Source organism: Camelus ferus, chromosome 36 (genome assembly GCF_009834535.1).
Source record: "Camelus ferus isolate YT-003-E chromosome 36, BCGSAC_Cfer_1.0, whole genome shotgun sequence".
NCBI classification, from domain to species: Eukaryota; Metazoa; Chordata; class Mammalia; order Artiodactyla; family Camelidae; genus Camelus; species Camelus ferus.
The window spans coordinates 22,037,505-22,061,707 of NC_045731.1; the positions used below are offsets into that span (position 1 = coordinate 22,037,505).

At 40.5% G+C, this 24,203-nt stretch overlaps 1 protein-coding gene and 1 long non-coding RNA gene across 2 annotated transcripts in view; one reads left to right on the forward strand and one right to left on the reverse strand.

The window, feature by feature from the left end:
- LOC116661728 (anoctamin-6-like) overlaps positions 1–24,203 on the reverse strand; it is a 408,020-nt gene that overhangs the window by 228,991 nt on the left and 154,826 nt on the right. The gene's annotated exons all lie outside the window — the stretch shown is intronic.
- LOC116661745 overlaps positions 1–24,203 on the forward strand; it is a 224,774-nt gene that overhangs the window by 13,514 nt on the left and 187,057 nt on the right. The window contains exon 4 of the long non-coding RNA XR_004317667.1: positions 1,771–1,885. This is a non-coding gene — a long non-coding RNA (uncharacterized LOC116661745). The remainder of the gene's footprint in view (positions 1–1,770; positions 1,886–24,203) is intronic.

Consider the following 24,203-nt stretch of genomic DNA (forward strand, 5'->3'; position numbering starts at 1 on the left):
GTGGCCAAGAGCGCAGAATCAGGATGGAACACCTTTGCTGGTTTCTCGCTGTCGACCTTGTAAAAGACATTTAGCCTCTGTGTTTATCAAGTTCCTCATCAATAAAATGGGGATAATAATAGTACCCACCTCGTAGAGTTTCTATGGGGATTAATGAATCTGTGTCAATGTTAGAACAGCCCTGGCTAATAGTAAGTACTACGCATCTGTCAGCTATTTTCATAATTACTGACAGATGTTATTATCAACCAAAGAAGTATTAGTTCTTTGTAAAGGAAATGCATGTTAGACCATTTCATTTATCATTTTCTGTAATTCAGGCTTTTCCCTCTGAAATACCATTTTCTGTCTGTGCACTAGAAAGCCACAGGGCTTTCCAAATTTCATCTGTCTGGGTTCTTGTCATGATGGCAATACTGCAGAGTGTTGACATTTTTTAGGGACTCCGTCTGAGATGACAGCAACCTCCTCAAATTCAGGAGCGCTTCTCTAACTGATAACATCTCACATGAAATGAAGTTTTTAAAATGTAACAGCCTCAGACGCTTAATGATGCCATAAATGCAAGGATGTTATATCTAAGCTCTTTAAATAAATCCTGTAATTGAAATAAAGGAAATACTATATTATAGTGCTCTATGACTTTGTTATCTTTGCTATCCATTTATCTGACTCTCTAAGACCAAAGAAAGCAAAGACTGAGATTGATCATTACTACTATGTGGTACACGTATTTGTGGATGAAGACAATACTGAAATGCACTGTTTAAGATATTAAAATGGACACTAAACAGCTGCTTGATGCACATGCATGAACAGAACAGGGAGCTGGGTGCAGGGAGCAGACACTGAGCTTCCTGGATCAGAGATCCAGCATAGCAGTCCAGCCCAGCAGTCCACATGTTTTATATTTATGTCCCAGCAAAATTAGAAGTGAGAGTCTGAAATGAACTTTGGGGACCCTTGCAAACAGCTGTCATGATTACTAATGTGGGACACCAGGATTCTGCAGTGTTTAGTTGGCATCTGTGCACAACCAGTTCTTTTCCACTAAAGCCTCTTGTAATTGCTGGTCCCAGATCCAGGCTGAGGAATCATCTCATGTCGGTGTTTGGGAGGGAGGTAAGTGGAGTCAGGACCCATGTTAAGGCTGGGTGGGTAATAATCTGGTTCTAGTACAGTAGAAAGGAAAGTGGGTCAGGTGGGAAGGAGAATGACAGGATTTAAATTTTGTTTCTTGAGTAAGCTAAATACATATCATCATGTCAAGTTTCTTTGTTTATATTCCATGTGCTGTCACCGAATAACTACTGAATTGCGGGGACAAAAAAGCCTGGGTTTTAGAATTGACCCTGCCCCTAAACAGCCAGAGTCCAGGTTCCTCTGGGGGTCCAAGGAGGGGCCTGGACCGTCAGGTGTCCCTCCACTGCAGCAGTTTGGGCACTTGGGTGGGCTAGTTTTTTTGCTGTGGAAGACTGGCCCGGTTGTAGGACATTAAGCAATCTGCAAGGCTCTCACCAGGTACCCACGGTGGTCCCAGGACTGTAACATCCAAGCGTTCCTTTCCACCCACGTTTGCAAATGACCCTCAAGGGGTTAGTATTAATCCTGGGTGAGAATTATGTAAAATTATATGGTACCTCCATCCCTTCTGGCAAGTGAGGGCCCCTTATTTACAAATGACCACGAAGTGTTAGCACCGCATTTTATCAACAGAACATGTGAACACGTGGTGACAGTGATGCTAACCTGTTTGCTTCTGCTTCCCAGTGCAACTTCAGCCTCCATCAGAGGACCTCCGCTGCCCCAGCATACAGGGCCTTCTGTACAGGGAATGGGCTCCTCCTCGAAGCATAGACAAGAAGCAGCCCTTAGATCTCATCAGGTGAGCTGTTGTGGAGAGCACTCCAGTGGGAATGACTCAGGGTTGCCCTCATGGCATCTGAGGGTGACAGTCCTCCAAGAGTGTTACCAACCAGGAAGCTCACAGGAGCTCTGAGCTTTGTTGCCCCAAGTTTTTACTGGAGGCTTTATTACAAAGACATGATTTACTGGGTCACTACCGACATGGTTAAACCAAACCCTAACTGTAAGTCAAAACTTTCCTTAGCCATAACCTTTGAGCCCCTTCCTCTCCTGGTGGTCACTCACTTGTCACAAAGCTCAAAGCCCCACTCCTCTAATCACATGGTTGGTGTATCTGGCTGGCCAGTCCCCATCCTGAGTCAACTCATGAACACAAGCCATCCAAGGGTCCACCATGAACAGCAAAGACATTCCTATCTTGGGAAATTTCAAGGCTTTAGTGGTTGCCGTCCAGGAACTGGGACCAGAGTCCTACCGAATTCTTCATTAAACAGGAGTAAAGTTAGATTTCACTTAAATTATAAAATAAGAGAGAAATTCTCACTGCTTTGCCTGTATTTGCTGTTCGACACCGTTTCACTACACCACGTGACTGTAATGTCGTGCTCAGCATGTGTCTTCTCAGAGCACCAGCGCCAGGCTGCTCCCCGGGAGCTTATGCTCTTTGGGCAAGGCTGCTGGGGGGAGGGAGGCCAAGGACAACCGAGCAAACAAAAATCATCAGGCGAATAAGGAAACAATTTCAGATTGAAATGAAGGAAATAACACAGTGTTGAGATGGGAGACTTGGGGGGAAGTGAGTCAAGAAAGCTATCTTTGAGTAGGTTACATGTGAGCTGAGATGGCGATAAGGAGGCTGGACTTTGAGGATCTGGGAAAAGTCACCCCAGGAATAGAGGCAGCTTTTCCATTGGCCCCGAGGCACAAATGTGCTCAGCAGGTTTGAGGAGATACTGGAGCCAGCGCTGGTGAGAGTGACGAGACGCGAGGTTTAGAAGGGAGTCAGGAGCACGGAAAGGAGTGTAGACTCTAAGTGCAGTGAGAAGCAGTCATGATAGTTTAAGCACTAAAGTAATTTTCTCTCACTCACATTTTGCCAAGATAATGTGGAGAATGAATTGCAGGGACCCAGGAAGCAGGGAGGCCGGGTCCGAGGCCCTTGGACTGGGCCAGATGAGAGATGGTGGGAGCCAGGGAGGAATGCGTTTGGGGAGTGGGGCTGACAGGATGCAGTTATGGGCTGGCTGTGGATGGTGAGGAGAAGAGGAGGGTCAAGGTAGCCCCAGGTCTGCCTGGAGCCAGGTGCCTGTTGTTTCTAATCTCAGCACCCCATGCAGGTGCCCACCTACTTGGGCAAACCTCTTAACCTTCCAAGTGAGGGTTTTAAAACACTGAAGTCTTTTTGTTTGTTTCATATTTTATGGAAAGATTCAACATGTACAGAAGTAGAGAGAATAGCACAGCCAGCCTGCCTGTATCAGTCACCCAGCTCCAGAATTATAAACTCAGAGTCACTGTTGTTGCATCTTTCATCGCCACCTCCTCCCCTCCCCCACTACGGGATCATTTTGAAGGCAATCCTACATAGCTTAACCTTTCATTAGTGAAATGACAAGGTCTCTTTCAAATACAATTGGAATATTCCTTTTTTTTTTTTAGGGTTACAAAATAATTTCCTGATTGTCACAAAAATACACTTTTAAGTAGTTTTGGGGTTGAAATCAGGATCCAGACTAGGTTCAGACATTGCAGCTCGCATATCTCTCAAGTGGGTTCTAATCTATAATTTTCCTTTTTCTCATTTTTCTTGAAATTGCTGAGGGGTTTCTCTATTTACTGTGTGGCTGATTTCATTCTCCCCTGTGGTGTTAGACTTGTTTCTCCATCCTATGTATTTGCTTTAGCTAAGTGATTTGATCCTCCCCTAAAAGCTTGATCTGACTGAGGTTCAACTCTGTGCAAGAATACTTGTTATGTGAAGTTTTGTACTCCTGTCACAAGGTACATTTTGTCCAGTTGACTCTCTTTTTTGTGATGACAGCAGCCAATAATGATTGTCACCCGGGATCATTATTTCATAAGGGATTTTATTTGATGTGGTCATACTCTAATTTTCTCCCTCAATTATCAGCAGGATCACAGTCATGAAGAGGCACTTTCTCATTAACCCGGGTTATCCTGTAGAACACTGTTCTAAAAGAGGATGTTTGTACATATGTAAATATTTAAAGTTGATACATTTTTCTTTTCTTTTTAAATCATTTTTTTTCTAATGGAGTTACTGAAGATTGAATCTAGGACCTTATGCATGCTGAGCACACACTCTGCCACTGAGTGTACCCCATCACCCTTGAGTTTCATATTTATATGATATTTTCCTTCTGTTATTTTTGATTTATGTTATACAGTATTTGATGGCAGGGCAATGGGTTTGATGGCTCTTTAATCATTCTTTATGGGTTTTCAGGGGATTGTGTGTGTGTTTGTGTTTGCTAAGAAAACAATTTTCCCACTATTTTAAGTATGTTCTACTAAGGAAAATATGTTGATCTGTTCCCTACTCCTGGTCCATGTGTTCCCTTTGTTTCTTCCCACTAGTGGGCCTTTGAAATCTGTGACAAGACTAGCATGTCGTTAATCCAGGTTGAAGGAGATCTGAAGAGATTTATTCAAGAAGATGAAATTTGTAAACAATGCATTGGAAAGTATTGAGAAAGTTATTCATTAGGAGAAGGTCTGGGGTTGAATTGTTAAGTGCACAGAAATCTAAGCTATGAGCCACCAAGACAATTATTAACTCCAGGAAAAACAAAGTAGGGAAGAAAAAAGTAAGCCTAGCAGACAACTTGCTACAGCTGTGAACAGTCTGTACCGAGTCCTAATAATGTAAAGCAAGGATACCGAGCTGATCAAAATTATAATGTAATTGTATCAAAAGGTTGGAAGAATGAAGGTTTGGGTGTGTAGATGAGATGGGGTTTGAAAGAGAGCTTAATCCTCATTTTCCAAAATAGAACGTTAGATAGGTGATACATAAAGTTGAAAAAGTCAGTAGGCTGTGTTTCAAGGATATTAGTCAGAGAACGGGAGTAATTATTCCAAGAGTCAGCAGTAGGAGCTGAACGTGGTTGCTTCTGACCAGGAAGTGGGGCGGTTGTTGGGAACTGCTCCTTTTTACAATCGGTGTTCGAGAACTGTTTGACTCTTTAATGAATGTATGGTATAACTTTGATAAAAAGAAATCAAAGCTGAATTTTGAAAAATTGATGTTAAGAATTGGGGTGTTTTTGACAGAGAGAAATAACAATCAGACAAAACTACATTTGAAGGGATCCTCATTATTCCTAGCCTTTCAGCAAGGACTAGGAGGCAGACATCTGTTAAAGGTTCAAAAATTCTTTCTGACCTACTTGCCGACATGTAACCTTTGGAAGTAATGAACTCCCCGTTGCTGTAAATATCCAGGCAGAGGCTGCTTGACCAGCTCTCTAACTGTAGCAGGGTGTGTTTACCGTTGGCCAGTTGGAGCAGGCAACTTCTAACATTCTTTCAGTTTTGAATGTGGCATTTTCAGGATGGATAGTTGATAAGAATGTATTACAAAAAGCTTAACAAGAAAGAGTCCAAGACATCTCAAACCCATTGCAAGGGTTTTCTCTGCCAGACACCATCCTGAGCCTGCCATCCTTGAGCCAGGCCACAAAGCCCAGTCACATGAGAATGAACACACTTTGTCCCTCCTATCTGACTTGGCATCGGGCTCAACCCTTTTCCCCATGGAATGGTCCACGCCCAGGTCTCTGACGATGGAGCTGGTCTCACAGCAGCCCTGTGAGCGCTGGTCCAGCCCAAGGGGGTTCCTGCGTGAAGTTTCCCAGGACTGCAGGCTGTTCTCAGAGCTGAGTCCCCCCTAGGCTAAGCCCACGGAGCTCATCTCAGCTCCAGACTGAGCCGGAAGCCTCCAGAGAGAACTCAGAGCTGAGGAAAGCCACAGGTTTTACCCAGCACTGCCGAGTCAGCAGTGCGCCAGCTGAGGGAAGTATCAAAAGCAGCAAGACACACCTGAGCCATCGCCTCATTGTTCCGCCTCATCCCTAAAGCCCTCTGTGTCTGCCTGTCTGTGTCTGTCTCCCTTTCAGGACCAGCCTGGCACCGCTTCATGCCCTGCCTCCTTTCTTCTCATCTTGCCTCCCTGGCCTGTTCCATCTACTCCAGATTAACTGAGAAACATTGAAGAGTTTTTAAAACCTAAGAACAACAGACGTGCTAGATACAAAGAATACAGGGCAGTAGCCTTCCTCAGTCACATCCCTCCTGCCCTCTCCCATTCCCACAATGAGTTTTATAAATATTTTGTCACAGAGACATTGCACTCCCAGTTGTTATCATTATCAGCCATTTCCTTATTATCTGTGGTTTACGATGCATTTGCTCCAGGGACGTTCCCGAGATAAGGCAGGAGCAGATGACTGAGCCAGTTGTTGATGTCCACTTGTGTCAAGCCTGTTAAGAATGATCTTTGGGGGATTTGTTGAATGTGCCAGCCTGTCCAATGGGTGGTGATGATCCCCTGCATCTGCTCCGGAGTCGGCCTCGTCCCCTCCTTTGCTCTGTTCTCATTTATCTCTCTTCAGCAGGTGAACCAGTGATCTGTACTTCTATGATACGTAAAATACTTCTTATTTCACGGTAGAATTTGGGGGCTGCTATGAAAACGCATATATTTTAAGTGTGAATTGAGTCAGAGTTTTAAACTTAAAGCCCCCTTGATTTAGAATCAGAAATTAATATGATGGAGGGAGGGTATAGCTCAGTGTTAGATTGCATGCCTAGCATGCATGAGGTCCTGGGTTCAATCTTCAATGCCTCCATTTAAAAAACAAATAAATAAACCTTAATTATGCCCCCCAAAAGAACAAAGAAAAAGAAATTAACATGAGGATGAAGCTACAGAGTGATTATGTGTGTCTTCTGAAACTACCTTCTGTCTTTCTGCAGGAAATTCTGCACAGAGAAGGTCAGAATCTACTTTGATTGTCTGGGCTATTACACTCAGATGCTCCTCCTGGCAGCAGTCATGGGGGTGACTTGCTTTCTGTATGGATATTTTAATCAAAATAACTACCTGGAGGTAACTTCTCTTTATTCCTTGTTACCGTGCTTACTTAACTTAGAATGACATTCTCCAGGAGCATCCATGTTGCTGCAAATGGCCCTATATTGTCAGTTTTTATGGCCGAGTAGTATTCCATTGTATAAATATACCACTTCTTTAGCCAGTCATCCGTTGATGGACATTTAGGCTGTCTCCATGTCTTGGCTATTTTACATAGTGCTGCTATGAACATTGGGGTGCAGGTGTCATCCTGAAGTAGGGTTCCTTCAGGATATATGCCCAGGAGTGGGATTCCTGGGTCACATGGCAAGTCTATTCCTAGTCTTTTGAGGAAACTCAATACTGTTTTCCACAGTGGCTGCACCAAGCTGCATTCCCACCAGAAGTTTAGGAGGTTCCCCTTTCTCCACAGCTTCTCTAGCATTTGTCATTTGTGGATATTTGAATGATGGCCATTCTGACTGGTTTGAGGTGATACCTCAATGTAGTTTTGATTTGCATTTCTCTGATAATTAGTGATATTGAGCATTTTTTCATGTGCCCATTGATCATTTGTATGTCTTCCTTGGAGAATTGCTTGTTTAAGTCTTCTGCCCATTTTTGGATTGGGTTATTTGGTTGTTTCTTATTAAGTCATATGAGCTGCTTATATATTCTGGAGACCAAGCCTTTGTCAGTTTCATTTGCAAAAATGTTCTCCCATTCTGTAGGTTGTCTTTTTGTTTTACTTATGATGTCCTTTGCTGTGCAGAAGCTTGTAAGTTTCATTAGGTCCCATTTGTTTATTCTTGCTTTTATTTCTATTGCTTGGGTTGACTGCCCTAGGGGAACATTTCTGAGATGTATGTCAGATATTTTGCCTGTATTTTCTTCTAGGAGGTTTATTGTATCTTGTCTTATGTTTATCTTGCTGAAGAGAGTGTCTTTATTCCATTGTATATTCTTGCCTCCTTTGTCAAAGACTAGTTGACCAAAAGTTTGTGGGTTCATTTCTGGGCTCTCTATTCTGTTCCATTGTTCTATATGTTTGTTTTTGTACCAATACCATGCTGTCTTGATGACTGTAACTCTACAGAATTGTCTGAAGTTTGGGAGAGTTGTTCCTCCAGCCTCTTTCTTTTTTCTTCAGAAATGCCCTGGAAATTCTATGTCTTTGATCGTTCCATATAAGTTTTATTGTGATTTGTTCTAGTTCTATGAAATATGTCCTGGGTAATTTGATAGGGATTGCATTAAATCTGTAGATTGCCTTGGGCAGTGTGACCATTTTAACAATATTGATTCTTGCAATCCAAGAGCATGGGATACCTTTCCATTTTTTAAAGTCTTCTTTAATTTCCTTCACCAATGGTTTATAGTTTTCTGTGTATAATTCTCTCACCTATGTGGTTAGATTTATTCCTAGATATTTTATTACTTTGGGTGCTATTTTAAAGGGGATTGTTTCTTTACTTTCTTTTTCTGTTGATTCATCATTAGTGTAAAGAAATGCAACTGATTTTTGAACATTAATCTTGTAACCTGCTACCTTGCTAAATTCTTCGATCAGCTCTAGTAGTTTTTGTGTGGACTTTTAAGGGTTTTCTATATATAGTATCGTGTCATCTGCATATAGTGACACTTTTACCTCTTCTTTTCCAATTTAGACCCCTTTTACTTCTCTTACTTGCCTGATTGCTGTGGCCAGGACTTCCAAGTCTATGTTGAATAGGAGTGGTGATAGTGGGCATCGTTGTCTTGTCCCAGATTTTAGTGGGAAGCTTTTGAGTTTTTCACCGTTGAGTGCTATGCTGGCTGTAGGTTTGTCATATATAGCTTTTATGATGTCTGAGATATGTTCCCTCAATACCCACTTGGGTGAGAATTTTTATCATAAATGGGTGTTGAATTTTATCAAAAGCTTTTCTGCATCTATTGAGATGATCATGTGGTTTTTGTCCTTTCTCTTGTTGATGTGAAGTATGACATTGATTGATTTGCATATGTTGAACCACCCTTGTGTCCCTGAGATGAACCCCATTTGAGTATGATGTATAACCTTTTTTATGTGCTGTTGGATTCTATTTGCTAGTATTTTGGTAAGGACTTTTTGCATCTGTGTTCATCAGTGATATTGGTCTGTAATTCTCTTTTTGGTGGTGTCTTTGCCTGGCTTTAGTATCAGGGTGATGGTGGCTTCATAGAATGAGTTTGGGAATATTCCTTCTTTTCAATCTTCTGGAAGAGTTTGAGAAGGACTGGTATGAGTTCTTCTTTGTATGTGTTGTAGAATTCCCTGGTGAAGCTGTCCAGTCCTGGACTTTTATTTGTAGGGAGGTTTTTTATTGTTAATTCAATTTCATTCCTAGTGATCAGTTTATTGAAGTGGTCAGTGTCTTCTTGATTCAGTCTTGGTGGACTGTATGTTTCCAGAAACTTGTCCATCTCCTCTAGGTTATCCATTTTGTTTCCATGTACTTTTTCATGATATTCTCATATGATATTCTGGATTTCTATGTTATTTGTTGTAATTTCTCCATTTTCCTTTCTTATTTTGCAAATTTGGGCTCTCTCTTTTTCTTCTTTGTGAGTTTGGCCAGAGGTTTGTCGATTTTATTTACTCTTTCAAAAATCTAGCTTTTGGTTTGATTGATTATTTTCTTATTTTTTATCTCTATGTTATTTATTTCCTCCATGATCTTTATTATTTCCTTCCTTCTGCTGACTTTTGGGTGTTTTTGCTCTTCTGTTTCTAGTTCTTTTAGCTGGTGGGTTAGATTGTTTATTTGATATTGTTCTTCTTTTTTGAGGAAGGCCTGTATCGCCCTAAACTTTCCTCTTAGCACTGCTTTTGCTGCATCCCATAAGTTTTGTGTGGTTGTGTTTTCATTTTCATTTGTCTCAAGGTATTCTTTAATTTCAACTTTGATTTCATCATTGACTCATTGGTTTTTTAATAGCATGGTGTTTAATCTCTATGCTATCCTTTTTTTCTTCTTTCTTTCTCTGTTGTTGATTTCTAGTTTCAAGGGCATTGTTGTCAGTAAAGATGCTTGAGATAATTTCTATATTCTTAAAATTGTTGAGGCTTCTTTTGTGACCAAGTACATGATCAATCCTAGAAAATGTTCCATGCGGACTTGAAAAGAATGTATATCCTATTTTGGGGGGTTGTAATGCTCTGAAATTATCCACTAAATCTAATTTTTCTATTGTATCATTTAATTTCTCTGTTGCCTTATTTATTTTCTGTCTGGAAGATCTGTCTAGTGATGTTAATGTGGTGTTAAAATTTCTGACAATGATTGTATTCCCATCAGTTTCCCCCTTTATCTCTGTTAGTAGTTGTTTTATGTACTTAGGTGCTCATGTTGGGTGCATATATATTAATGATTGTAATATCATCATCTTGTATTGCTCCTTTAATCATTATAAAATATCTTTATTTATCTTTCTTTATGGCCCTTGTTTTAAAGTCTATTTTGTCTGAAATAAGTACTGCTACACCTGCTTTTTTGGTGTTTCCATTTGCATGGAATATCCTTTTCCGTCCATTCACTCTCAATCTATATGTGTCCTTCTCCCTAAAGTGTGTCTCTTGTATGCAGTGTATTGAAGGTTCTTGCTTTATTATCCAGTCTGCCACTCTGTCTTTTGACTGGAGCATTTAGTCCATTAACATTTACAATAATTAATGATAGATGAGTGTTTATTGCTATTTTGAACTTATTTTTGCAGTTGATTTGGTATTTCTTCTTTGTTCCTTTCTTCTTCCTTTTGTGTATGGTAATTTTCCTTTGTATTACCTTGGATTGTATTTAGTTTTTGTGACTCACTTGTAAGTTTTTGGCTTGTGGTTACACTTTTTTGTAAGTCTGTTAACCAATTACTGTAACTGTGTGTACTAAACAGATAGTAATATAATCTCAAACCCATCCTACCGAGAACAAAAAATTTAATAAAAAAGAAGAAAGAAAAAAATACTCTATATTTTCTTGCTTCCCTCTCCCACTCAATAATTTAGATGTCTTCTTTTACAATTTCATGTTTATTCTATTTGTAATTCATGGCAGTTATCACCTTTCCAGTTATGAGTTCTCATTTCTGTAGCATCCTGCATCTTTTCTATTTAGAGTAGACCTTTCAGTATTTCTTTTAGCATGGGTTTAGTGTTGCTAAAGTCTTTTAGTTTTTGCTTCTCTGTGAAATTCTTTATCTCTCCTTCTATTCTAAAGGATGGCCTTGCTGGCAGAAAGTATCCTAGGCTGCATCTTTTTTTCATTCAGGACTTTGAATATATCTTGCCACTCCCTTCTGGCCTGTAGTGTTTGTGTAGAGAAATCAGCTGAGAGCCTTCTCTTGTAACTCACTCTTTGTTTTTCTCTTGCTGCCTTTAGGATCATTTCTTTATCCTTCAGTCTGGCCATCTTGATTATGATATGTCTTGGTGTGGGTCTCTTTGGGCTCTTCCTGTTTGGGAACCTCTGAGCCTCCTGTACTTGGGTGTCTGATTCCTTCTTTAGGTTTGGGAAGTTTTCAGTCATGATTTCTTTAAATACCTTTTCCATCCCCTTTGTTCTTTCTTCCCTTTCTGGAACCCCTATAATGCATAGATTGGCATGCTTTATATTATCCCATAGGTTCCTTATATTGTTTTCTTTGTTTTTTATTTGTTTTTCTCTCAGCTGTTCTGATTGGGTGCTTTCTGTTGTCCTGCCTTCTAGGTCACTTATTCGTTCCTCTGCATTATCTAGCCTGCTTTGTACAGCCTTTAGGTCAGATCTCATTTCAGCCAATGAATTTACCAATTCTACTTGGCTCTTCTTTATAGCTTCTATTTTGTTTTTGACATATTTTATGTCTCTAAACACTATCTCTTTTAGTTCCTTCAGTAATTTGATCACTTCTTTTTTGAAATCTTGATCTAGTAGGCCATCAATGTCTATTTCATTGGTCGTTCTTTCAGGGGATTTCTCTTGCTCTTTTAATTGGGAGTACTTCCTCTGCTTCTTCATACTGCTCATATCTCTCTGGCACTGTGGCTTAAGGAGTATCAGTTATCTATTGTAGTCCTTAAAGGAGTTTATTTATTTATCTATCTAAAGCCTATGCTGGAATAAAACATAAAAAAGAGAGAGAGAGAATTTTAAAAGTATGGAGGAAAAGAAGGTTTGAAAACAGTGTATAATCAATAATAGAAGAGCAAGTTGAAGCAGAATAGGAATTGAGTTGAGATGTCTTTTAAAAACCTTAATAAAAAGAAGAAAAAAGATCAAAACACAATATTTGAAACCTGTGAATAATCAATAACAGATCAAAACCAAGAGAATTAAAAATGAAATGAGAAGTGTAAATATATAGAACTGTTTAAAAAGTAAAGATTAAAAAGGTAATAGAAAATAAAACATATAAAAAGATTTAAAAAACAAAGATGTGTTCTCCTAGAGACTGTGTGCTCTTAATGGTTTTATTGAGAGGTCTTTGTGTCTTCGCCCTGTTTCATGAACTCAGCTTGCTCTGCTGGCCCCCTCGCCTGTGCTGCTCACAGTGTCTTTTGGCAAGAAGATCACGCCCCTCCAACACTGGGTCAGGTGCTGCTCTCCCTCGCAGTGGGTGGGTGGGTCACTCCCCCTCCAGATGTTGCAGTCAGTGCTGTGCCAGTTGCTCCATAGGTGGGCTCAGCTTCAAGAATAACAGCTTTATGGAGATATAATTCACATACCATAAAATGCAGCCTTTGAAAGTGTGCATTAGGGTTTTAAGTACATTTCAGGGTTGTGTAGCCATCACCCCCAAAAGGAACCAGTAACCTTTAGTAAGTTACTCCCTAACCTTCCTTTCCCTTAGCCCCCAGCAGCCATCACTCTACTTTCTGCCTCTACGGATTTGCCTGTTCTGGGCATTTCATATAAGTAGAACCATACAGTATGCTGCCTTTTTTGATTGTCATCTTTCATTTACTGTGACGTTGTCAAGGCTCATCCATGGTGTAGCATATATCAGTACCCAAATTCCTTTTTGTGTTCAAATAATATGCCATTGTTATAAATACACCACATTGCTTATCCATCCATCAGTTGATGATGAATAATTCTGCTGTAAATGCTCATGGACAAGTTTTTGTGTGAACACATATTTTCAGTTCTCTTGAGGATATATCAAAAAATTGAATTGCTGGGATGTATTCTACTTTTAACATTTTGAGGAATTGCTAAAGTAGCTTTTAAAGTGACTGCACCATTTTATATTTCCAGTAGTAATGTATGAGGAGTCCAGTTTCTCCACATCCTCATCAACAGTTTGTATTACCGGGTTTATAGATACATATTTATATATCATATATCATATATATTTGTCATCCTAGTTGGTATGAAGTGGCATGTCATTGTGCTTTTGATTTCTGTTTCCCTAATGCCTACTGATGTTGAACATCTTTTTATGTGCTTATTTCCCATTTGTATGTCTTCTTTGGAGAAACATCTATTCAAATTCTTTGACCATTTTAATTGTATTTGTCTTTGTATTGTCACGTTTTAAGTCTTCTTTGTCTATTCTGGGTAAAAGTCCCTTATCAGGGAAAATATTGGAAATATTTTCACCCATCCTGTGGATTGTCTTCTTACTTTCTTGATGAAGTCCTTAGAAGCACAGAAGTGTTTAATTTTACTGAAGTCCAGTTTACTTGATTTTTTTTCTTTTGTTGTTTGTGCTTTTGGTGTCATGTCTTAGAAGTATTTGTAATCCAAAGTCCTGAAGATTTTCTCATTGTTCATTTTCTAAAAGTTTTATAGTTTCAGGTCTGTGATTTATCTTGAGTTAATTTTCATAAATGGTGTTAAGATAAAAGTTCAGTTTTCTTTCTTTCCAGGTGTATGTTCAGGTGTCCCAGCAATAATTTTCTAAAGATTATTTTTTCCCCATTGGATTGTCATGGAACCTCTGTCAAAAATTAACTGGCTACGTGTAAGAGTTTGTTTATGGACTCTCAGTTCTTTTCTCTCAGTCTATTTGTCTGTCCTTTATGCAAGTACCACACTTTATGGATTAGTTTTGTTAGTGAGTTTTGAATTTGGAAACTTCAAAACTTTGTTCTTTTTCAAGATTGTTTTGACTATTCTGGGTATCTTGTATTTCCATATTAGTTTTAGGATCAGCTTGTTCATTTCTGCCAAAAAGGCAGAGTTGCATTGAATCTATAGGTCATTTTGAGGACAATTGCCATCCTAACAATAATAAGGCTTCTGATCCATGAACACAGAAGAGCTTTCCATTTATTTTAGGTCATTTTTAACTTCTATCATTAGTATTTAAGTTTTCAATATACAAGTTTCAGACATTTTTCTCAGTATTCCACATATTTTTCTTAATATTCCTAAGTATTTTATTCTTTTTGATGCTATTGTAAATGAAAATGTTTCCTTCATTTTATTTTTAGATTATTCACTGCTAATGTATAGAATATAATTACTTTATTATATATTGATTTGTGTCTTACAATTTTGGTCAGACTGGGTTATTAATTCTAATAGTTTTTTTTCTCTCTCTCTCTCTTTTTTCTTTGTGGATTCCTTGTGATTTCAATATACAATATCATGTCATCTGGAATTGAAATAGTTTTATTTCTTTCTTTCTAATCTAGAGGCTTTATTTTCTTTGTCTGGTTGCTTTGACTAGACCCTCTAGTACAATGTTGATTTTGGGAGGAAATAATTCAGTCTTTCACCATTATGTATGATCTTTGCTCCAGGTTTTTCATAGATGTTCTCTGTCAAGTTGTGGAAGTTCTCTTCTATTCCTAGTTTTTAATCCATTATTCTATTAATATGGCATATTACATGAATTGACTTTTGTATGTTGAACTGCCTTTGCATACCTGGATACATCCCACTTAATTGTGGTCTATTTTTTATGTTACTGGATTGGATTTGCTTGTACTCTGTTGAGGATTTTTGCATTTATATTCATAAGAGATAGTCTTTAGTTTTCTTGTGATGCCTTTGTCTGGTTTTGGTATCAGTGTGATACTAGTCTCATTGAATGAATTGGGAAGTGTGCCCACCTCTTTATTTTTAGATGAGTTTGTGAAACATTGTTTTTTGTTTGTTTGTTTTTGTTTTTGTTTTTTCTTTAAGTAGTTGATGGAATTCACCAGTAAAGACATACGGGCCTAGCATTTCCTTGTGGGAATATTTTGGGTTACTATTTCAGTCACTAATTATTGTAGGATTATTTGAGTTTTCTATTTCTCCTTGAGTTAGCTTCAGTCATTTATGTCCTTCTAGGGATTTATCCATTTCATCTAGATTATCTCATTTATTGGCTATATAATTATTCACAGTATTCCCTTATATTCCTTGTTATTTTTGTAAGGGCAGTAGTGACATCCTTCCTTTCATTTCTCATTTTAGTAATTTGAATCTTCTCTCTTTTTTTCTTGAGTACTAGCTAAAACTTTGTCAATTTTGTTGATCTTTTCAAAGAACCAACTTTTCTTTTTGTTGATTATTCTCTGTTGTTCATCTATTCTCTATTCCAGTTATTTCTGCCTTTAGTATTTTGATTAGAATGTTTAATTCATTTACACTAATGTAACTTCTTATCAGGTTGAAGTTACATCTGCTATCTGCTTTCTATATGTCTTTTATTTTTCCCATTTCCTCTATTACTACACATTTTTGTACAAAGTAGGCATTTTCAAGTGTGCCATTTTAATTTCTTCTTTATTTTATCTTTTTCTTCTCCTCCTCCTCCTCCTCTTCCTCCTCCTCCTTCTCCTCCATTGCCCTGGAGATTATAATTAACATCTTGTTTTAAAGCAATCTAGTTCACATGAATGCCAACTTAATTTCAATAGTACACAAAACTTTGCTTTGGCACCAATCTTTTCCCTCCCCTTCCTCATGCTGTCACTGTCATACAAATTACACCTTTATGCATTTATAAGTGCATCTACACAGTTTCATAAGTATTGTTTTATGCAGTTGTCTTTTACATCAAATAGAAGAAAACACTTACATGTAATGCTCTATTTATACTGTTTTATTTTTTTACTCATGTAGTTACCTCTACTAGTGCTCTTTATTTTTCAGGCTGAGTGTCCTTTCATTTACACCTGCTGGACTATCCTTAGTATTTCTTGTAGGGCAGGCCTGCTAGCAATGGATTCTTTCAGATTTTGTTTTTGTAGGAGTGTCTTAATTTCTCCTTTAATTTTTTTGAAGAATCATTTTGCTGGCTATAAAATACTTGGTGACAGTCTTTTCCTTTTATCACTTTGACGATACCATCCCACTGCCTTCTGGTCTCCATTGTTTTTGATGAGAAATCAACTGTCTTACACAGGAGCCTTTGTATATGTTGAGCCACTGTTCTCTTTCTGCTGTCAAGATTCTTTGTTCTTGTCTTTTGACACACTGAGTCTGATGTGCCTATTCTAGATGTCTCTACGTTTATACCACGGGGAGTTTGTTGAGCTGCTGGGATGTACAAATTAATGTTTTCATCAAATTTGGGAAGTTTTCAGCCATTATTTCTTTATATATTTTTTCTACCCCTTTTTTTCTCTCCTTCCTTCTGGCACTCCCATTTTGCATGTATTAGTATTGTTGATGGTGTCCCACCTACCTCTGACACAGTGTTCATTTTTTTTCCATTCCTTTTTCTTTCTGTTCCACAGACTGGATAATCTCAGTAGTTTTAAGTTAACTGACTTTTTCTTCAACAAGTTCATATCTACAGAGAAACCTCTTACTGAATTTTTCATTTCAGTTATTATATTTGTATCTCTAGAATTTCTAGTTGGTTTTTAATATAAATTTTATCTATTGATATTCTCTGTACTATGAGATGTTCACATAATTTAATTCCTTTAGGCATGGTTTCTGTTAGCTCTTTGAACATATGTGTAATTGCTTATTTATGTCTTTGTCTAGTAAGTCCAGTGTCTGGGCTTCCTCAGGGAGTTTCTATTGACTACTTTTTCCCCTGTGTTATGGCCAAACTTTTCTGTTTCTTTGTACATCTTGTAATTTTCTGTTGAAAACTGGACATTTAAAATATTACAATGTGGCAGATCTGAAAGCCAGATTTTCCTCATCTCCAGGGTTTATCAGTTGCTTCCATTGTCATTGCTGCTGCAGCTATTTATTTAGTTACTTTCCTGAACAAATTCTGTAAAGTCTGTATTCTTTATCATGCATGGCCATGAGATCAGTATGTGTGCAGAAAGCCTAGTTGTCATCACTGTAATAATGATTGGACAGTGATTTCTTTCAATGCCTGGAGCCAGTCGTTTGAGCTGTTGCCAGGTGGCTGTGTGTCTGCGTGCTGAGGGATGCCCTCAGCACCGGCAGGCAGTCTGCAGCTCTTCTGTAGCCTTTAGTTCTTGCTTATGCAGAACCTCAAGTTCAGCCAGAGTTGAAGGCTTAAGATTTTCTCAGATCTTTCCTTGCCATGTGCCACACATGTGTATGGCCTTCTACAATTCTCAGAATTTTTGGAGCTTTTTAACCCTACCTCCACCCCCAGAACGTCTCATTACTCAATTTTGTCTTCTAAGTTTCCTAGTCAGCATCTAGTTAGCCTCTACTGGTACCACTGCCTCAGGCAGTTGTAATGTTAAATACTCACTGCTGATTGTTTTCCACAAACACTCTGGGGACAGGCTGTTTGCACAGAATGGGTTTGAGATAGGTCAAATAGTGACAGCTCTCTGGGGACGGATTTTTTGGGTAACTTCAAATCACTTCTGCCCCTACTTTGATTGTGAGACTGTTGCTTTTAAAGGCCACAATTTAGGTGAGGATACGGGGATGGGGGTAGATCAAGTTACAATGCCACAAACCTCACTATCTTTATGGAGATTTAGCTGTTTTTTTTTTCTCAAATAAACCCTCCCTGGATTGCTGGAAGCCTTGTTTAATTTCTAGATTTCTGCAGAGGTTAATTTTGACAAATTTTGCCATTGTCATTGCTTCATAGAGTAGTAAGTTTTCCAAGATTTTTACTCAGATATTCTTGAAGTGTATCCCATTTGCATTTTTTTAACTGAGTTACTTGCAAGACTAACTAATTCTACAGCTCCAGCCCCATTCACATAAAAGTCCATTTGCCTGTCTTCTCCTACAGTGAGCAGTGTGCAACTTGTTGTCAGTTTGTTGTTTTTCTTATTAAAGTGTAGGAGTTTTTAAAAATATGCTCATGAATAGCCCTTTGTCATTTTTACAGGTTACAAAACTTCCACTAGTCTGTGGCTATTTTTTTCCCTCACTTTTCGTTGCTTTAATGAAGTTCTCACTTTTAAGGATTTTCAGTATAGCAATATGTGGATGCTGATCACACAGGTGAGACTTTTAACTACTGTCTAAACCTCAGTCTTTGCTCTGATTCACTGTCTAGAACATCTGAACACATCTACTGAAACCCGTATACCAATGGATGCTGACAGCCCTAATTAAAAAAATGCTTTTTAAGTAAACCAGAAAATATTAACTTTGACACTGGAAAAGACAAATCTCAAATTTCCTAGCTGATCTTGCTTTCTGTGATCATTAGCTACATCATGATTATAGAGCCAACAGGCATATTGAGCTACTGATTTTATTTCATCGGATTTTAGAATGCAGAACACATTTCAGGCCCACTTATAGCACCATATGTGTATCTTTAAGGATATGTACATATGATGATGTCTTTATTTAAGTACCTTATTTTATTTTAAGTACCTACTGCTGTGAACCTCATTAAGGAAACCTTGGAACTGCAGAACTGAAATTTTTCATACCACCATCATCCCGTAGCATATTCTTTTGCACTTAGATGTTGTGTGGCAGAGTATTTTTCTGCTCCCTAGAAATGATCAATGTTGAAGGGGAAAAAAAGAACCCTCCTCTAATAAATATAGTCCAAATCACACACTTATCTGAACAATGGCCACCATTTTAGTCCACACCAATCCATCTACTCATACTGACTCAGAGTCCTCAACACAGACAATCCACCACTGAAGTCAGGGTCCTCAGCACACGTTCTATCCCCTCCCCATTCCTTGTTGTTTCTGACCTACTTTTGTCCAACGCGTCCTGCCAGTCTCTTCGCTGCCTGACTGCAGTTTTTAATTTTTACCTTTGAGTTCCAGGCTGCGCCTAGTGATTTCCAGAGAAACGCCAGACACCTGGCTCATCAGGAGGGCGGGGAGGATTTCAGGAAGCTGTTACCCTAACTCACTTGCAGATCAGTGAGTGGCTGTTGTGAGCATTCCTTCTAGATCTCTGCCATGCCGGCTGCATCCACCCCAGCAAAATAACGTAGCTCCTCCAACCACCTCTGCCTCCATTCATCTGGGTTTCTGCTTTCAGTGACACTCAGATGCTGCTGATGGGCATTATATATATATATATTTTTTTAATTGAAGTATAGTCAGTTACAATGTGTCAATTTCTGATGTACAGCACAATGTTCCAGTCATTCATATACACATATATATGTATGAATTCCTTTTCATATTCTTTTTCATTAAAGGTTATTACAAGATATTAAATATAGTTCCCTGTGCTATACAGAAGAAATTTAGTTTTTTTAGCTATTTTTATATATAGTAGTTAATATTTGCAAATCTCAATCTCTGATGGGCATTTTTAAAGCCACATCTGGAACCCTTGCTGCAGAAGAGTCTGAGAAATATATTTTCAACCTCATAGCCTTTTGGTTAGGAAGTTGGAATAAAGGCTGAGCTGGCTCACCTAACTTGTCTGCCTTTGTGAGTAAAGAGGTCTGGAGTTTCAAGGCCCAATGAAATGTCCCAGCCCTTCAGTAGCAAACTCTTAAAGCAACCAAAATGCTCCCATCTACCAGAGCATGACTTGTCCTTAGACACTGCTGGACATAACCACCAACGCTGTCTAAGGCATCGTCTTCATCTGGTGCACACTTTCTTTAGATGTCTAATATCCTGATTAACAGGACAAGCTGGTTTGGATTCCCAAGGTCACAGGCAGCCTTCTGCCTGACTTTGGTGTATATATGTTCATTGAAGAGTCCTCTCTCAGATCAGCTAGAGCTGCCTGGTGTGTGGTTTGCCAGAGAATGTGGGTGCAGTGCTCCCCACCAGAGTCCTACCAGTTGTTTTATTGCAGGAAGAGAGAGAGCAAAAGAGACAGAACAGGAAGTTCTTGTCCAGCCTCAATCACAGTCACCCCCGCCCAGGGCTCTTGCTCTGGGACACACAGCAGTGCAGGTCAGCAGCGATGTGGCCCCGGTGTACTCCAAAACATGGTGTGGTTGTACTGGGCTATCTGTGTCTTTCATGGACCCTGCAAAGTTCTCGGCTTTGTGAAATGGGGAACTAAGGAACTCCCACCCATGCCTGTAGCTCCCAGGGTTTGCACCCTTACGGGTTTTGAGGATTTGCTGGCAACTCATTCTTTTTCACCAGGTCATTTCTCGGTTACACGGCAGTCCTGTGACTTCCTTATCAGAACTGCTCCTTAAGTTCGGGATTTAGTGAAAGATGCCATTTTACCCTGTAAGTTCATGTTCAGGGAGGAGGAGGAAGACAGCACAGATCAGAATTGCTGTTTTGCTTTTTTGTTGTTGTTGTTTTCATAAGCCGTCTCCTGTTGTCGAATAGACACTGAGCAAATGAATGACTGTTACACTCCCATTTGAAGGATGAGGAAAATGACACTCAGGGAGAGGAGGCAAATTTCCTGAGGTTCCAAAGACAAAAAGGGATGAGCACAGAATAAGATCCCTGCAAATTTCTTGGCTGTCATCAGCCTTTAGGTCAGTGACAGAGTGCCGTGTGTAGTAGTAAAGTTGTAGCGTGCTTTTAGAAGGGTGCAGATGTTCTTGTTTTTGTTGATACAATCACACTGTTTTGTCTGGGACTCTGAAAAAGAGAAATGGGTTAGAAAATGTTGGTTTCTCATCCTTGGTCCTTCCTCACCCTCACAGATATGGACCCTTCCATCTGTAGCAGGAATAAGACAGCCCCAGCCTTCCCGTCTCATGAGATCAGTACTCATTCATTTCATCCCTGCCCACCTGTAGGTGATAAAGCACAGCATGATTTTCATGTCCTGCTTCACTGATTCTTGTGAAATTAGGTGTTTGAAGATAGAAAATCATGAAAGGAAGCTGCTTTTTTTTATATAAAGTGCAGTAATTTTCTTAGCAGAGAAGGAAATTGAGGATTTTCTTCATTGAAAATCAATAGAGATTTCAAGATCATCTGTATTTCTGATGCATAGATTAAAATGACAAAATCTAGAGGGATTACAGAAACACAAGGAAGATACCAAAAGTGTCTTTAAAGAGCTTTTCTAAGACTGGGCTTGTAAAGAGACTGTTAGTTGACAGAGACCCTCTTCTCACCCATAGTCCCTCTCCTTAGGTTGCAAAGGGCCAGCGTTTCCCCTGTGTGCAGTCCTGGTGCTTCAAGTGAGTTGTGGGGTAGGGCGGTGCACATGGTGCTGCCTTCAGTTTGTCCATCCTAAGTAACCCCTAGCAGTCAAGGGGCGAGTGTGTTGCAACCTCATGAACCATGCGCCATGCTCTCCGGGGTGTGTGCTCATCTCAGCTCATCCCAGGCTCAGGTGATGGCAGAGCAGAGAGTGGTGGCAAGAGGTCAGCCATGAGTAGCAGGGAGCACCTGGAGTCAGCTGGGACCCAAGAGGCTAGGAGTTCCAGGTGGAATTCCCAGGACTTCCCACAGCTCATTCATTCAGCTAATACTTCTCCAGCACCTGTGATGTGCTGGTGCTTCCGTTGTGAACAGAACCAAATCCCTGTCCTCATGAAGGTGACGTTCTAGTGGACATGAGAAATGATACACGCAGAAGCAGATCCAGGTCAGGACACATGAGTGCTGTCTATTTTGGAGTGCACAAGGTGAGATCCTTTGGGAAGGAATGTATGATACAGGAAAATGTGGGGGAGAGGATGGCCGTATCCCAGGTCTTATTTGGGTCCCTGGGATGCACCTCGCCAAGTGTGGGTCCTTGGTTTGCACAGGAACAAATTCAAGAGAGAGCCACAGCTTCAGTAAAGGTAGATTTATTCAGAGAGATATATACTCCATAGACAGAGTGGGCTGTATCAGAAGGCAAGAGAAAGGCCATGAGGCTCCAGTTTAATGTAAAAGTAGATACACACTCCACAGACAGAGTGTAGGCTGTCTCCCTCAGCAGAGAGAGCAGCCACGAGGTGTGGGGTTGTTAGTTTTTATGCACTCAGTATCTTCATATGATCATAAGTGGGAGGAATATTCCAACTACTTTGGGGAAGGTGTTGGGATTCCCAGAAATTGGGCCATCACTCACCCTTTGACCTTTTATGGTCAGTCTTGAACCTGTCCTGGCACCTGTGGGAGAGCCATTTAGCATCCTGCTGTATTTTGGTGAGTGTGTATTGAAGCTCAAGATCTACTGGGAGTTGACTTTTCCACCGTCTTGGTGCTAATGGCTGTGCCATTCTTTTAATGGCTGTGCCCGCCCCCTTCCTTCCTGTCTCATGAAGGAGCTCTGGACTGATTGCACAATTGCAGAGCAGGGGACAGAGTGGAAAGAACTTCATAAGTGGAAGGTGGAAGGCAGTGTTGGCAGTAGAATTCTCAAGTCAATTACAAAGTAAGGGTCTTCTTTTTGCTGGGGGTACATGGTGTCACATTAGGGAGCTGTGAGCCTTGGGTACTTCAGTGAGTGGGTGGCTCACTGTGTATACTGTGTTGCTTCTTAGGTGGCCCGAGGACAGTTGGCTTATAGGTGACCCATTCACTCAAGCAGGGGTCTCTTTGGGGATTCTCTGCATGTGAGGCTAACATGGGTCACATGGGGGGCAGGACCAGCCAGTCACAGCTTGGTCCACAGTCACCTAGTGCCCTCAAGGCTTTCATCCCATGGATGCGTCACCTCCCCCTGGATGGGGACAAGGGCACAAGTGGTGGGGCAGCTTCTCAGTGGTGGAGGCATTGCTCTCCAGACCCAACACTCAACAGCATGGACCCCTGGTGTTGGCCACAGTCTTGGCTAGATGAGGCTGTTGGGTAGCTGAGCTCATGAGACGTGGGTGCCATGCTTCCATTCTCACCAAGAGCTCTACTTTTGAAGGTTCTGGTCAGACAGCCACAAATACTCCCTAGCCCATAAACAAAGAACAGTCTCTCTTCACTCGGGGAAGGGCACACAGAAGGAGAACGGATCATCCCGAGAGCAGGAGAGGCCAAATCAGTCCTGCCATCAGGGGTCTGACAGACGAGCCAGCTCAGTTCCTCTTACTAGTTGTTTACTTGGAGGATCTGGGGTATTTGGGTGACCTGCAAGTGTCAGGAAATAGTACACGAGGGCTTTGTAGATTTTCTGGTCCGGTGTTAACTCACCCCATTGTAGCTGTCGTGCAAGGAAACAAAACTTGGTGGACAACAGGCCATGGCCTCTGCTCCCTGGTGGAGCCAGGAGATTACAATGTTAAGTACGACTGCGGGGGCATCATTTCTATGTTGAGAGGCCAGATGGCCTTACATATCTCTCATGCTGGATGTCTAAGTTGCAGAGGGAAACTGGATTCCATCCAGCTCTCCAGCCAAGGAGGAGACCAGAAGTGGCCTCCCCCACCAACTGTGAGCTCTTTGCCTCCACTGACAGCAGCATCTATAGCAAAAAGCTGGGCTGCCACCTGCGTTTCCGTGTAAACATCCGAGTAGCCACAGCAATGGCCTCGTGAGGGTTGGTGTGCCCAAGGAAGCGGTGTGTGGGATGGAGGGAGGAGTGCCGGGGTCAGACACCGGGCGGGCAGGCAGGCAGTGACGACATCTGTGCAGCGCAGGCGCCATGGAACTGAGCCAAAGGGAGGCGGGTTTTGGAGCAGGGAGCCTGGGCAGTGCCGTGTTGTTCGTAAGAAGATCCTGGGCTCTGGATCCAAGAAGTCATTGGCTTGATTCCTGACCCCAACCCTCATCTTGGGCAAATGTTTGAAGCTTTCTGTGCCTCTGTTTCTTGGTGTCCCAAATGGGGACAATAGTAGCAATTACCTCTGAGAGTCAGGAGGGCCTTTATAGATGTCATTTCATTACGCTCACAGCAGCCCACGAGCACGGTTCTAGGTCCCCCATTTTACACGTGGCAGACGGGTAACCTTTTAATCAGTAATCACGCAGCTAAGAATGGTCAGAACCAGCATTTGAATTTGATCCCTGTGTCCAGATTATTTCTATTCTCACTCAGTATTACTGGAAAACTAGTAAAGT